The 15,215-nt window shown below is 34.8% G+C and overlaps 1 pseudogene; it reads right to left on the reverse strand.

Annotated features, from left to right (window-relative positions):
- Positions 1 to 8,711: 8,711 nt before the first annotated feature.
- LOC124514298 (60S ribosomal protein L15-like) lies at positions 8,712 to 10,889 on the reverse strand (annotated as a pseudogene).
- Positions 10,890 to 15,215: the final 4,326 nt, after the last annotated feature.

The following is a 15,215-nucleotide window of genomic DNA, read 5'->3' on the forward strand; positions in this document are numbered from 1 at the left end:
ATTCACATATCATTTCTGGTAACAAAACCCACAATTTTGGGGGCACCTGAGTGGCTCAGTTGGTTGAGCGTCTGACTTCAGCTCAGGTCATGATCTCGCGATCTGTGTTTCGAGCCCCACTTCAGGCCCTGTGCTGACAGCTCAGAGCATGGAGTCTGCTTTGGATTCTGTATCTCGCTCGCTCTCTCTGCCCCTCCCCTGCTCGCACTCTGTCTCTCAACAATTATTATTCCAATTCATTTATTCATCAGCATCCATTGAAATCTTTATGTACATGGAGTTCTGCTGGGTGCTTGGAATACACAGGTAGATCACAAAGAGCTAACAGTACCTAAGAGAAGGAAAATCAAGATTAACAAAAGCGGTGAGATAAGTGCTGAGAAAGCTGTAACTGTAACCTATTATGTGAGTTGGAAATGGGGAGAAAAGCAGGACAGTTAGCAAAGTCCAGGGTGGGTAGCTGACAGTTTTTTCAAGAAGGGGTGATAGTTGCTATGCCGCATAGGACCAGCAGGAATTACCCAGCTATGCAAACAAGAGAACAGCATCCATCTCAGCTATTTAGAATTTCAGCCATCCATAATAAAGACTAAATCACTTGGCACTTCCACTTTTCCAGCCATATGGGAATTGTCTCCCCAAAATAATATGTGCTGTTGAATTTTTCGGCAAAGTTATTTCATACTGACTTAGATTAATGAATAATCTACATTACAACTGAAGATGAGAGGTTTAACTCATTTGATACATAATTAAAGGATATGAATTGAGTATAGAAATGTATTCCTTAAAAAGAAGGTAATTTTTTGGTTTTGTTTACATCCTCAGTGATCTGCACTTTCTTTTAGACCTGAATGGATTCAGGGAGGAGTTTTTTTCATGGAAGAACATTTCCAAGACAACAACAGTAGCCTGAAATTTACTCATGATGCTAAAATTGTGGCGAATGTGGCAGAAATGATTCAATGTGACTGAGACCTGTTTGTTGTGAATTGCTAATTAGTATAATTATTAACATTCAGAGAAATGCAAAGCAGGAAATTTTCAGTCTTGACTGCTTATCACTCACATGACAGAACTAAATTAAAATAAAATAACACAGCCACAGAATAAGTAACAAAATGTTCTATAAAATTTCTCAGGAAAAAATGTATTAGAGAACTATAGAAGTTATTCAGCAATGCAGATTGTCATTTTATTCCATTTCTATAAAATATTTTTTTTAGAAATTTCAGAGATAGTGCTTTGTAAAAAGGAATATCTACAAAGACTGTATATTCAATTCGCTCCAGATCACGGTGCCAGAACATATCTTCAATATATGGTCTTGCTATCAGCCCCCAAATATCCTTTATCAAATATAATGTTGAATCTCCTTTATTGCTCACACAAAAGCTGAGAATTGTATTCCAAAGGAATCAATACATATTCTAAGCAGAAAAAAATTCGAAAATTCATGGAAATACTCAGGCATGTTGGAGACTATAAAGAATTTTTACTTATGCCTATTGGAAAAGAAAGAAAAAGGGAAAAAGCACAGTTATTAAAAAAATCCTCACACAAATACTTTGAAATTGGTTTCTATCTGAGATTCAACTCAAAATTACTAACTAAAATTAATACTTATTCTTGAGCTGGGAGTTGAATCAAACCCGAAACAGAAGTCTGATTTGGAGTAGTTTTAACTTAAATCAAAAAGTAAATTCAAATCAGTATTTTTCTATTTTGTTGAAATTCTTTTTGAACTAAATCCAAGAAAAGAATTACTTAGGTTCAAAAAGCAGCAGCTAATGAGGTTGACACCATCCACATCATATCTGTGTGGCTATGAAAATAGATATGAGATTTTAGAAAATTATAGCCTTCACAGTATAAGAGATGGTGAGACATATAAAAATGAGCTGATATGACTCTCTAAAATGCCTTTGACCCATCATGTACATATATAGTATGAATTTTAATATCTCAGCATTCATCTAGGGCACATTCATAAAAACACAGCTTTTGGAAATACTGACTAAAGCTTCATCTCTGGTATATATAGCTAAACAGCATATGTATGCATATTAATTATACATTTTAAAGTTGATAAGGCCCTACTTCATTTATTTACTCATTTATTCAACACTGATTGAATAGCTCTGATATATGCCATACTGTGCTTAGTTCCAGAAACACAAAAGAATGAGATGGAGCTGATTCCTGCATTTAAGGAGTTTTGATGTAGGAAACACTCAGCATCCATTCTTCTGATAATCAAATGGTTAAATGTTCTAGTTAATATGGGTCAGACAATAATAGACTAATTACTTGGACTATCTCATTTATTTTTTTCATTCTTGGGCTTCACAACTATAGGCCAACATAAAGGGCATGGAGAATGTTCAGATGATAATTACAATTGGAAAACAGAACTTCTGCACAATCATAAAAGATCAAGAAATCTCTAGGTTTGAGTAAAGAAATATTATTAATAATAGCTCCATTGAAATGAAACAACCATCAGAGAAAATGAAACAACCATACCTCTATGAGGTATGCATTGAAGAATTTAGGTACAGCCATGAACAAAGAAGATAAATATAGAAGATAAACCCTAATAGAAATAATTCCTTTAGCTACATCTACCTAAAGGTTATATCATTTTATCAGAAGTGAAAGTTAAAAGCAAACCATTGATTTAAATTTGTTATAAACTGTCATACAATAGTATGTACAGTTCTCTGTAGTAGGGCTTCATCCATTCTCAATTAAACATCTCTAGTCTCTTTATAAAATCCCCAAATTTAAGAAACATGTCAGGTGTTACTGCAAACAAATACCTGGCTCCCATTTAATCACTGTTTTAAAGCTTCCAGAGCAAGACTTTCTTATTACAGACTGATGCAGTAATGGGAGTGTTTTTGTGTGGGCACAACACATTATTTATAAATGCTTGTCTTACAACTTTGGTATTATCTAGCATCTTACTCAGTTTTGCTCATGATTTCCCTGAAAGATATCTTCTCTGATCAGTAAACTGCCTAACTTACCCATGCATGGCACCCTAGGCAAAGAGGTAAGCTGTGAACACTCCCAAAGAGTCCAACAATGTTTATAGATACATTGTAGGTTTTTTACACATTCTTACTTCAATAGCATCTCTACTCAGCTTTGTTCAACCTCTACCCATTTCACTGGTTTTCATATCTGTCGTTGTTCAATTTAATCTGAATCTCTTGGTTGTCATCATGCATAGGCTAATTTAACCTTTCCTTTATTGTTACCCCATACAACATGGAGAGAGCTGTCATCAACTTTTAATCCTTGCACCTAAGAAACGAGACAGTGGGAGGAAAGACTGAGATCTGTGAGGGTTGCTTCCTCCTAGATAATTAACTGGAAAAAAAAATCCTATATGCACCCTGTGATGATTTCCTTAACATGTGATTTGGTTTTTTCCTTATTCTTTTTTATTCTTGATGTTTTAAAACTTCACTTTTCTGGGGGGAAAACTATCCTTTATACTTTTTACTATTTTCCATCTTTTTTGTCATTGTACGTACCTTCTTTGCAATTTCTTCCTAATGATTGTGCAGTTGAGTAATGCTGTCCTCTGGCTGTACTATGCTACTGCTGAGCTGATCCATTGATTTCTTCATTTTGGTCATTGTATTTTTATTTCTGGAATTTCTATTTGGGTCTTTTTCAAGTCTGTTATTTTAGTCTATATAGTTTCCATTTCCTGACAGTACTTTTTTTTTTTTTCTGTCAGAATGTTCAAACATGGATTTCTATAACTCTTAATCTCAAGCTTTATCATTTCAATCTGTATTTGATATTATAATATGTCAAGTTTTTAACATATGTGTGGTGTTTTCTTGGTCTTTTAAGTCTTTGATTTTCATACATGATGTCTTGCTCTTTATACGCCTCCTCTACTTCGACAAGTACTAATGTCTGTGAAAGGTACAATCCTAGCAGGAAAAACAGCAGATTTCTTTTTGGAAACAATGCAAACCAGAAGACTGTGGACAGACATCTTCAAAGTAATGAAAGAAAAAACAAGTTAAATTAGCAAAAATACCTTCCAAATACTAAAGCAAAATAAAACACTATCAGATATACAAAGCCAAAATAACTAATCACCAGCAAACCTCTAATATAAAAATGTCAAAAAGAATCCTGCAAGCAGAAGAAAAGATAATACCAGATGTAAATATGAATCTTCACAAGAGCTGAAGAGCACTCAAAATGGAAATAAGTGCATAAATTTTTAATTTTTAAATTTAAAAATCTCTTTAAAATATAATTGAATATTGAAACAAAAACAATAACAATAAATTGTAGGGTTTAGAATATCTGTAAAAGAAAAATTGATAACATCAACAGAACAAAAACTGAAAGTAGATAAATAATCACAAAGTGCCTACTTAGCATGTAGTTTTATATGATATGTGTAAAGATAGGTTATGTACTCAAAGATGTATACCATATACCATTAAAAGAACTAAAAAATATTTCTAGCAAATAAGCAAATATAAGAGATCAAACAGTCATAAAAACATTTTTAAAAAGTACTCAATTCAAGAGAAATCAAACAAGAAGAAAAGAAGAACAAAGGACAAATGTGACAAACAGAAAAAAACAATTAAGATGTCATATTTAAACCCAACCTTATTTATAAAAAACATTAAATATAAATGGTCAAAACACCCAGTTAAAATAAAAATTTGCCAGATTGGATTAAAGGAAAGACTCAACTTAATGATGCCTACAAAAAACAAACAAACAGCAACAACAACAAAAACCACTGTAAGAGTAAAGAAACAGATTAAAAGTAAAATGATGGGAAAGATGTACTTTGACAACCCTAATCCAAAGAAAGGTAGAGTGACTACACTAATACCAAAAAAAAAAATAGGTTTCAAAGCAAAATATATAATTAGGGATAAAAAAGGATCATTTCATAACCAGGAAGGGGTCAATTCTTCAAGACGGCATAGCAATTCTATGAGTTTCTGCAACTAATAACAAAGCTTCATCAGTTGTACCTGAAGTACAAACTGATGCAACTACCCAAGGAGAAGTAGATAAATCCAATCAAAGTCAAAGATTTCAATATCCTTCTCTCAACATCTGATAGAAAAAAGAAGCCCAAAAATCTGTAAGGATATATAAGATTTGAATAAGACTATCAACCCACTTGGCCTAATTGGTATCTCTAGAACTCTGTCTAATAATGGCAGAATACATATTTTTTCAAGCACAAATGGAGCATTTGTCAATTAATAATTTGAGAGTTTAGTAAGTTGTGTGGATATATGATCAATAGATAAAAATGTGTTTATATACACCAAGCATACATTTTAAGATAATGATTTTTTAATAATACTTACAAATATATAGGAAGAAGTATAAATGAATAACAAAAATTTTATATAAGCTATCCAGAAAAAATATAACATTTATGAAAAATCATTATAGAATGCCTAATAGATACGAGATACATGAAAAGGATAATTCTGTATTTCAAAATTTCAGGGTTTCCCAAATAATTATTTCAAATAAACTGTAATCAAAACCCAAGTAGATTTTTTTCAAGGAACTGGACCAACTGATACTAAAATTTATATAGAAGGGAAAAAGTAACAGGATAATGAGGAGAGTCCTAGTAACAAATAGGGTGAAGACAACTTTCCTCTTCATGTATAAACTTATTATACAGCCATAGTAATTAAAATTATCTAGTATTGATAATGCAGTAGTAGAAAATTTCACTACTGCTACAGTTTATAGAGTCCAGGAACAGATCCACACACATAAGCAAACTTAATATATAAGAAAGCTGATATGGCACATTACAGGGAAATAAATAAGCCTGGAATATAGGATAATCATAAGAAAGGGCTGAAATAGAATTGCTGCTTTGTATCAAATACAGAAAATCAATTCACAATGGGTTAAAAACTTAAATATTGAAGACAAAATTTTTGGCAGGATGCAGAAGCATTAAATGAGAATATTAATAAATTTGAGAAGTAAAAAAATAAATAGATTCGCAAAAGCCTTGTTAAAGAAAGGATGTAAATAAAGGAACTTCTCACAGTGAAATTCCAAGTTAATGCAATCACCATAAAACAATTTAGTGCTATGTCACTATCTCAATATTCACATAACTTACAATCCAGAAATTCCACTGCTAGGAACTTTTATACATGTGCATTTGGATACAGGTACAAAAATTTTCATATTTGTGAAGCTGGAAACAAGTCAAATAAATGTTCATCCACAGAAGGCACAGAAAAACTGCTATATTCCTGCCTTAGAATATCATACAATCAAAAAAAAAATCACAAACTACAGCTACATGTAACAACATGGATGAATCAAAGAAAACACTAACCAAATCTCCTAATATCACATAACAAACAATGTACCATTCTAATTTTTAAGTAGTGTTCACATATTTTCACATCTGCATCATAACCTACATCTGTTTTTATATACATTCTTTCATATATTCAAATATTAAAAATAAAACTTGTTAAAATCTACTCTCTTCACTTTAAAATGATATTCAGATTTGGGGCACCTCGTGGCTCAGTCGGTTGAGTGTCTAACTTCGGCTCAGGTCATGATCTCACAGTTTGTGAGTTCGAACCCCGCATTAGGCTCTGTGCCGATGGCTCGGAGCCTGGAGCCTGCTTCAGATTCTGTGTCTCCCTCTGTCTCTGCCCTTCCTCCACTTGCACTCTGTGTGTGTATCTCTCTCTTCAAGTCAAAAATAAAAAACATTTTAAAAAATTAAAAAAAAATAAAATAAAATGATACTCAGATTCAAAAGCGCTGATTGTTTTCCCCAGCATCACTTCTGCAGTCAAAATTGATCAGTGTCATCTACCTGCAGTAACCTTCCATTTTTCTGCTCTTCACTGAACCAACCTCATCCTATTATCATTCTCCATATAGTATAAGCCATAAAAAATAGAAGTTGCATTTAAGTAGGTGTTGCACATTCGGAGAGGATTACTTTCTAAATGCTTCTTGTTATTTTACTGTTAATATATCCCCAAACCAAGTGAGTTGTTTGAATAGGAGTACTCTTGCTGACTCATTTTAAGCACGCAGTCAAAGCAATAATGCCTAGCAATTTAGTTCCCATATGTATAACTTACTTTTATCACATTATTTAGTACAGAGCATTTATTTCTATCTTTTGGGGATCACATAGCTAATTCGTGAAAATCACCTTGAATCATATGCCTATCTCCAAGTGACTAACAACTTTATTCAAATTAAAGTAGATCTACCTGAACTAAACTGTCTGATCAATATACAGCAGAGAGAGCATCTGGAATTACAGGCTCTCATCCTGGTTCTGTCACTAACACGCAACAGATTCTTATTCAAATTAATCTCATACTCCAATTCTCAGTGTTGTCGTCTGTCAATAGAAATGTTGGTGTACTTCTCCCTTAGGTAAACTGCTTAATTCTGTTTCTAAAATAGTACAAATTGCTTAATGAGTTTTTTTGTAAAACTGAAAACATCTTTATAAGATACAAGGAATAGTATCTGATACTTAGAAATTATTAGCAGGATTGATACTAAATATTTGGGATACTTGTCTCCCTCCAAATGCATTCTGTGTACTGTCATATATCCATTACTATCCCCCTCTCTTAATTTTGAATTCCAAAAATCACACGCATGCACACACACACGCGCGCACACACACACACAAGAATACATGAAAATGAAAATCTTCTTCTTTTTTAAAATTCTAATCAAAGCTAACTTTAATTTTTTTATCCTCACACTTAAAAGGTTATCTGATGGTTTCTCAATCCTAGCATCGTTACTAGCTTACCAATCTTAAGGTAAATTTTTCTCATTTACCTAATGTTCAATTTCCATCAGTTTTAATATAGACCAGTGTAAATACCATTACTGACTGCTTTGCATGGAATTCAGTATTTTACAGATCCCATGAAGTCATGGGATAGAACTAGGAGTCTCCATCTTTTATGTGAACTTCAATGGTCCTGTGGAGACCAAAGCAATTTTGCTTAGGTTAAGCAGAATTTAGTTTCCTTTGTAAGGGAAACCTCTTGAACAGGTTTATTTAATTCTCCGACAAATGGTGGCATTCTTTCAAACTATTCTCTCAGAAGCAGTGGTTACATAAATGGAACATCAGATTCAACCTAAAAATATGGGCTTAGTTAACATTATTCTGCATACGATCCTGATAAAAGATTAGGATATTCTTCACATTTCCAAGCAAAATCCAAATTTAAAAGCTTGTTCTTACCAAACCTCTAGAAATAGCCATTTGAGAGTAAACCAGCAGAGCATTACATCGTCCCAATGAAGCTGTAGGTTGCATTACATACACCAACAAATCTACATGGCTAGTTTCTGCATTCCACTTTTATAGACTTTATTTTACACCATTATACCAAACAGCATTTTAAACACTGGCATATAAACTCCCTAATATGATAAAGCAAGGACAAAAGGATTTATCTTATTAGACACAAGATACACCATCACTTACAGTCTTCAAACATTATTGCACTTTAAATTTCATGATTTGACAGTGAATTCATGGAACGATCTGCAGACAACTCATTTTAACAGACAAATTAAAGAACACTTTTAAGCAGACATGACTGTCCTAAATAATTTATTAGGTAAGAATTTTACAAGCATTACTTATATTGCTGCTAATGGTGAAGCTGGAAAATATGATGTCTTCTCCATGCTGCATGGTGAGAATCACCAATAGTGTGGTGGAACTTGTGACCCTTTCCAAGGCCATGGCTCTTGTGGCCCGCAGACGTTAGCCCTAGTACTTTCCTGTGCTTGTGGACTGCTTTGCTGATCCACTGGGTGTCAGGATTTCTTCTGATAGCTTTGTGGAATGAATCAATGAGCGTAAACTCAAAGAATATGTATGTGTAATCTTCACCAATCCCGAGCTCTCAGAGCCCACAGTGGCATCCAGCTCACTTCTCTGCAACATACTGAAGGCTTCAGGTAAACTTTAGCTGGTTAGCACCATGATGGACAGGCTTGCCATAGGTAGCACCCTTAGGAACTGGGCGTTTGTGGCCACCACATCGCACAAGAATCCATTAAATGACAAAACTTTTCTTGGCTTTGTACCCCCATCTGTGTGCTTTATCAGGGTGGGATGGGCCAGTGGCCCTGTGGAGAGTGGAGAGTTGGTGGTACTGCTACCAGCTCACCCTTTCAGCTGATGGCTACCACCAGAGGTAAAGGAAAGAGCTAAAAGCTAGTTTTTTGTTCAAAAGGAAGCACAGAATCAACAGCATGTGAGGGCACATAAGAAATAGATAGAGAACAATTACATGAAACATAGGAGAAGTCCTCTGATGATCTCAAACTGTGGCCTTCTTATCCTTGGTAGAGATGAGGCAGAGACAGGGAAATAGGACTCTCAGTTTAGTTTTATGATCTAGAAGATAAAGAACATGTGCTTTTCCTCCTATGGAATAGCCAGAAGGACAGAGCAATTATTGTAAAAAGCCCAGCCCTCCTGTGATGCCAGAACAATAGACCAGCCAATGGCTGAATAAGAAGCCTTGGCTAATGTGCCTGAGCCTCAGCCCCGTACATGGTAAGCAGGGGAACATGATAATGCTTAGATGGGACTGGCAGACATGCAGAGACCAAAGTAGGGAGGAGGAGTCAGAATCTGACGGCTGAAGGTCATGGCAGGATGGTGAACAGCACATGCCAGCATAAGAAAAGTTTACCGCAGTCAATTATAGAAAACACCAGAGGGTGGCAGTGAGGCAGACATACCCTCCATAATGCCAGGTACACATACATGGGTACCACTGTAGGGGAAGTGGAATGTAAAGAATTTTATTTCACTGAGTCATCATTTCCTTAAAAAGAAAAATTATATTTATCATCAAGACTAAGAATCCCTATATAGAGTGGAAATGTGAAGAGATTTGCTAAGTAAATTTCTACTTATCAATGAAGGATAAAGAATTTTTAAAAGATAAGTTTACATGAATTATTATTATTATTGTTATTGTTATTATTTTAATTTTTATTACCTTTGCCACCAGATCCCTTTTGATTCTCATGTGCCTTGAACAGTTTCAACTAAAAACTCAGCTATTTCGAATCATACAGAATTTACTTGTATTTAGAATATGGAAATTGCAAACAATATCACTCTCACACTAACAACAGGAAAACAGCCAGAAAACTACAATATCATAACTCTTTTTGAGTCCATCAAAGAGTTGAGGTTTTATAATCTATGCATTAACTTAGAATCCCACTGTAAGAAGTCCCATTTATCCACATATAAGAAACCTGAATTCCAAAGAAAGACAATCCTCTTCAAAGGGAGACAAGGCAAAAGAAATGCCGTACCTACCGCAGAGAACAGGAGGAGGAGGCAACCACCATACAAACACATACAAAAGAAGCACCTAAACTTTAACAAGTTGTCAAAAGCCAAGTTCAGGCTAACATCTCATTCTGGAACAACCAGGGGTCAGGATAAAAATACTCTCATCCTGGAGTAAATTCAAAGATTGGTCCTAAGTTCCTATAATGACACAAGCAGAAATCTTCTAGTTCTAAAGGAGAATGTGAAACTTCTGCCCAAGACCAATCACAGGCGCAAGGCAGAGTCTGGCTGCTAAAAGGTGGGTTTAAGGGTCAGGAATGTTAAGAGAATGCCACTCCCAATGCCCCAATACAAAGTGCCTATCTAAGCCTGAGGGTGGACTGGGGCATTTACTAACAAGCAACAACCATCTGCTGGTAGGGGAAGAGCAAGAGCATATATATTTATATCTGATAAATATCTGAAGGCTGCACATGGAACACAAACACAGAAATACCACCACCATTACGGCACTCTCTCTATGTACAAGGCGGTAAGTAGCAATTGATTTGGAGCCTGTGTTGAACTGAATGTAATGATAGAACAAACAACTCATATCTCATCCAATTCCTGACTAGACTGATTCAACCCACCCCCCAAATGAAAGGCCAAAAAGATGTACCCATTGTTATTGCCTACAATAACTACCATTTCCCTCTGTATCTTCTGTTATACCCAGGATGTCTGGAATTCAATAAAAATTGTGAGACACAGAAAGCAAAATTATTGTCAAGAGATGAAGCAATTAGGAGAACAAGACTCAGATGTCAAAACTGTGGAAAAGAGACTTTATAATAACGATGATTATAAATTGAAGTATATAATGAAAAGGAGAACACCACAAATGACTAATGGAAGAATTCCAGCACAGAAATGGAAAATATGTTAAAGATCAAATGAAAATGCTATACATAAAGAACATAATATCAGATATGATGTATTCCTTGGATGGGTTCATCACTAGATCTAGCAAAGACAAGGAATGAATCCATAAACTTAAAGATAGGTCAATAAAAATGATCAAACTTAAAGACAGGAAATAGTTGAGAGATACAGAGAGATGTAGAGAATTAGGAGACGGAAGAGAATGAGAGCACATATATAACAGCATCAAAAGTATTAAATACCCAGGGACTTAATGAGATAATCTAAAAATAAATCTGATAAATGAAGTGTAAGATATGCATACTGGAAACTACAAAATATTAATGAAGAATATGAAAGACTTAAATAAATGGAGAGTTATACAATTTTCTTGGTCAGAAAACTCAGAGAAAAAACAAAGGGTTGGGACTGGGTAGGGGTGTAGAATTCAAGAACTGTGGGGAAATACTGAATATTCTAACAGTCTAAGTGAAATTGGAGTCCAAAGGAAAAGACATATGGCCACATATTTCCTTAAAATGTTTAAAGACATCAACCCACAGGTACAAGATCCCAGAGAAACACAAGGAGGATCTATATCTCTATTATTCAAGTTAGAAGTAATTGGAGTGACATCTTTAAAGTACTGAAAGAAAAAAAAAAAGTCAACCCATCATTCTGCATCCAGGAAAAATATTTTACAAAAATTAAAGAAAAATAGATAGTTTTTCCCAGTCACATAAAACTGGAGATAATTTTTTTCCAGCAAAACTGCACTGCAGGAAATGTATTATAAGTTTTATACTCTATTTCTGAACTTCTAGATTTACTATACAACTGTAAAGTACTGGCACACGGAACAATGGAACAGAATGGAGAGTACAGAAATAAACTCTTACATATATGCCATTGATTTTTGAACAAAGTTGCCAAGGTAATTCAACAGATAGAGAATAGTCTTTTTAATTGAAACAACTGGGCATACATTTAAAAAATAAAGAACCTAGGTCTTCATAATATATTTACAAATTAATTTAAAATGGATCATAGACCCTGTTGTAAAACCCAAAACTTTTCAAAGGTGACACAGGAGAAAATCTCTGTGATTTTGGATTAGACAAAAACATTTTAGATAAGATAGAAAAATAAAAATCCATAAAAATTTGATAAACTGGACATCTTTAAAATGAAAATTTCTTCTTTTCAAAAGATATCTTTAAGACAACAAAAAGTGGGGTACCTGGCGGGCTCTGTTGGTTAAGCATCCAACTCTAGACTCAGTTTCAGCTCATGTCTTGATCTCAGTGTCATGAGATTGACCCCTGTGTTGTGGAGACTACTTAAGATTCTCTCTCTTCGTCTCTCTCTGCCTCTCTCCAACTTGTACACGCTCTCTCCCTCTCTCTCTCCAAAAATAAACAAACAAACATAAAGGCAAACCACAGACTAAAAGGAAATATTTGCAAAACACATATTTGAAAAATAACTTGTCCATGAAGAACTCCCATAACCTAATAATGAGAAAACAACCCTATTTATAAAAAAAATTATAATAATAAATTTTAACAGTTAATTAAAGAGATTCTGATGGCATATAACAACAGGAAAGATGCTCAACATCATTAGCCACATGAAAATGCAAATTAAATCCAAAATGAGGTACCAGAATATATTTATTAGCTAAAATAAAAAGCTGACAACCCTAAGTACTGCCATGGATGTAGAACAACTGAAAATCTCATACATTGCTCATGGGAATGAAAATAATATAGCCATTCTGGAAAAACAGCTTTGTATTTCTTATATATTTAAATATACACTTACCAAATGACTCAGCAATTCTACTCCTAATTATTTATCCAAAAGAAAAGACAACTTATGAACATACAAAAAACCTGAATGAACAGGTTTATAAAATCATAAAGTCATAAACCTTACATAGCATTACTGTTCACTGTCAATCAATGTGTTGTAAGTTCTATTTTTCTAGCTAGAAATAAAAATACTAAGAATATTGAGTCTGAGAATATCTCTTATGGAAAGAGACTGATTCTCTCCAATACAACAATTGCAACCATTTTTCATAAGTTTTTTCATAAAACTTTTAGTTGATGAAAAGTCTTTCATAATTCATGCATACTACACCTATTGTAATCCATTAATAAATAAAAAACATAAAGCACTTGCTATTTTTAAGAAGCTGTAGATGGCGGGCTCTGGGCTGATGGCTCAGAGCCTGGAGCCTGTTTCCGATTCTGTGTCTCCCTCTCTCTCTCTGCCCCTCCCCCGTTCATGCTCTGTCTCTCTCTGTCCCAAAAATAAATAAATGTTGAAAAAAAAAAATTTAGGGGGCGCCTGGGTGGCGCAGTCGGTTAAGCGTCCGACTTCAGCCAGGTCACGATCTCGCGGTCGGGAGTTCGAGCCCCGTGTCGGGCTCTGGGCTGATGGCTCAGAGCCTGGAGCCTGTTTCCGATTCTGTGTCTCCCTCTCTCTCTGCCCCTCCCCCGTTCATGCTCTGTCTCTCTCTGTCCCAAAAATAAATAAACGTTGGAAAAAAAAAAAAAGCTGTAGATGGTATCAGAACAGCATTAGGAACATGTTCAACAGGAAAGAAACTTCGTCAGAGAAAAGAAACAAAAATCTAATTTATTAGAAACTAAGTAGCAGATACTCATTAGTGATAAAAACTGAACACTTCTTAAAAGTGATAATCACAACCAATTTAATGTCTACTATATAACAATTTTTCAATAAATACTCATGAATGAATGCTATCTAGATGAATGGAATTAGTGAACAAATTTTTTTTCAAATATATTAAAGTGTTAGTAGGTGCGTGAAAAACATTACAATGAACTCCCAAGTTGAGTATATTTTAAACGTTTTTTAAATTTTTTGTTTCTTTAATGTTTATTTATACTGGGGGGGGGCAGAGAGCAAGTGGGGGCAAGGCAGAGAGAGAGGGAGACACACAATCCTAAGTAGGCTCCAGGCCCTGAGCTGTCAGCACAGAGTCCAATGCGGGGCTTAAACTCATGAGCCGTGAGATCATGACCTGAGCTGATGTCTGATGCTCAACCAACTGAACCACCCAGGGACCCCAAGTATATTTTAAAATACTACTTGAAGGGTTCCTGGGTGGCTCAGTTGGTTGAGTGTCCAACTGTTGATTTAGGCTCAGGTCATGATTTCACAGTTCGCGAGTTCGAGCTCAGCATCGGGCTCTGTGCTGACAGCATGGAGCCTCCTTGAGATTCTCTGTCTCCTTCTTTCTCTGCCCTTCCCCTGCTCAGTCTCTCTCTCTCTCTCAAAAATAAATAAATAAACTATTAAAAAATAAAAATAAAATACTACTTGAGGAGAAATCCTAATTCTCTTATGTTCCATTTACCATGTTTCAGTTTCTGATGGGTTTGAGACAAAGGAAGTTGCAGTTAATTATGCTGTGGACAAAGTGAGTAAAGCTTGTTTTTATTTCATTTGGTGACCATGCAAGAAGAAAACTAAAGAACTCTTTACCTAGCTCCCCTTATTGTAAGATATAAATTAGAACTCTCCCTGAGTATAAAGTTCCTATTTCTTTGGTTTCCAGTACAGCTCCCTTAATGCTCTAGAAGTGTGCTGTCCAATATGGTAGCCAGTAGCCATAGGTGGCTATCTAAATTTAAATTAAAGTTAAATAAAATTAAAAAGTTTACTTTTTCAGTTGCACTAACCCTGTTAGTGCTCAAAAGCCGCAAATACTAGTGCCTACTCTATTGGAGAGTGCAAATTGTGGAATATTTCCATCACAAAAGGCTCTAACGGTCAGCACTCATCTAGAATCAATAACTTCCCATCTAAAATACCTACCTAAAATAATGATACTCTTCTTCCAGTTTTACTTCTCTCCCTATTCCTACCTCTACAATGTCCTTATTTTTACATC

Source organism: Lynx rufus, unplaced genomic scaffold, assembly GCF_022079265.1.
Source record: "Lynx rufus isolate CCGP_SWC_20201006 ecotype Redwood Valley unplaced genomic scaffold, mLynRuf1.p SCAF_2, whole genome shotgun sequence".
Classification (NCBI taxonomy): domain Eukaryota; kingdom Metazoa; phylum Chordata; class Mammalia; order Carnivora; family Felidae; genus Lynx; species Lynx rufus.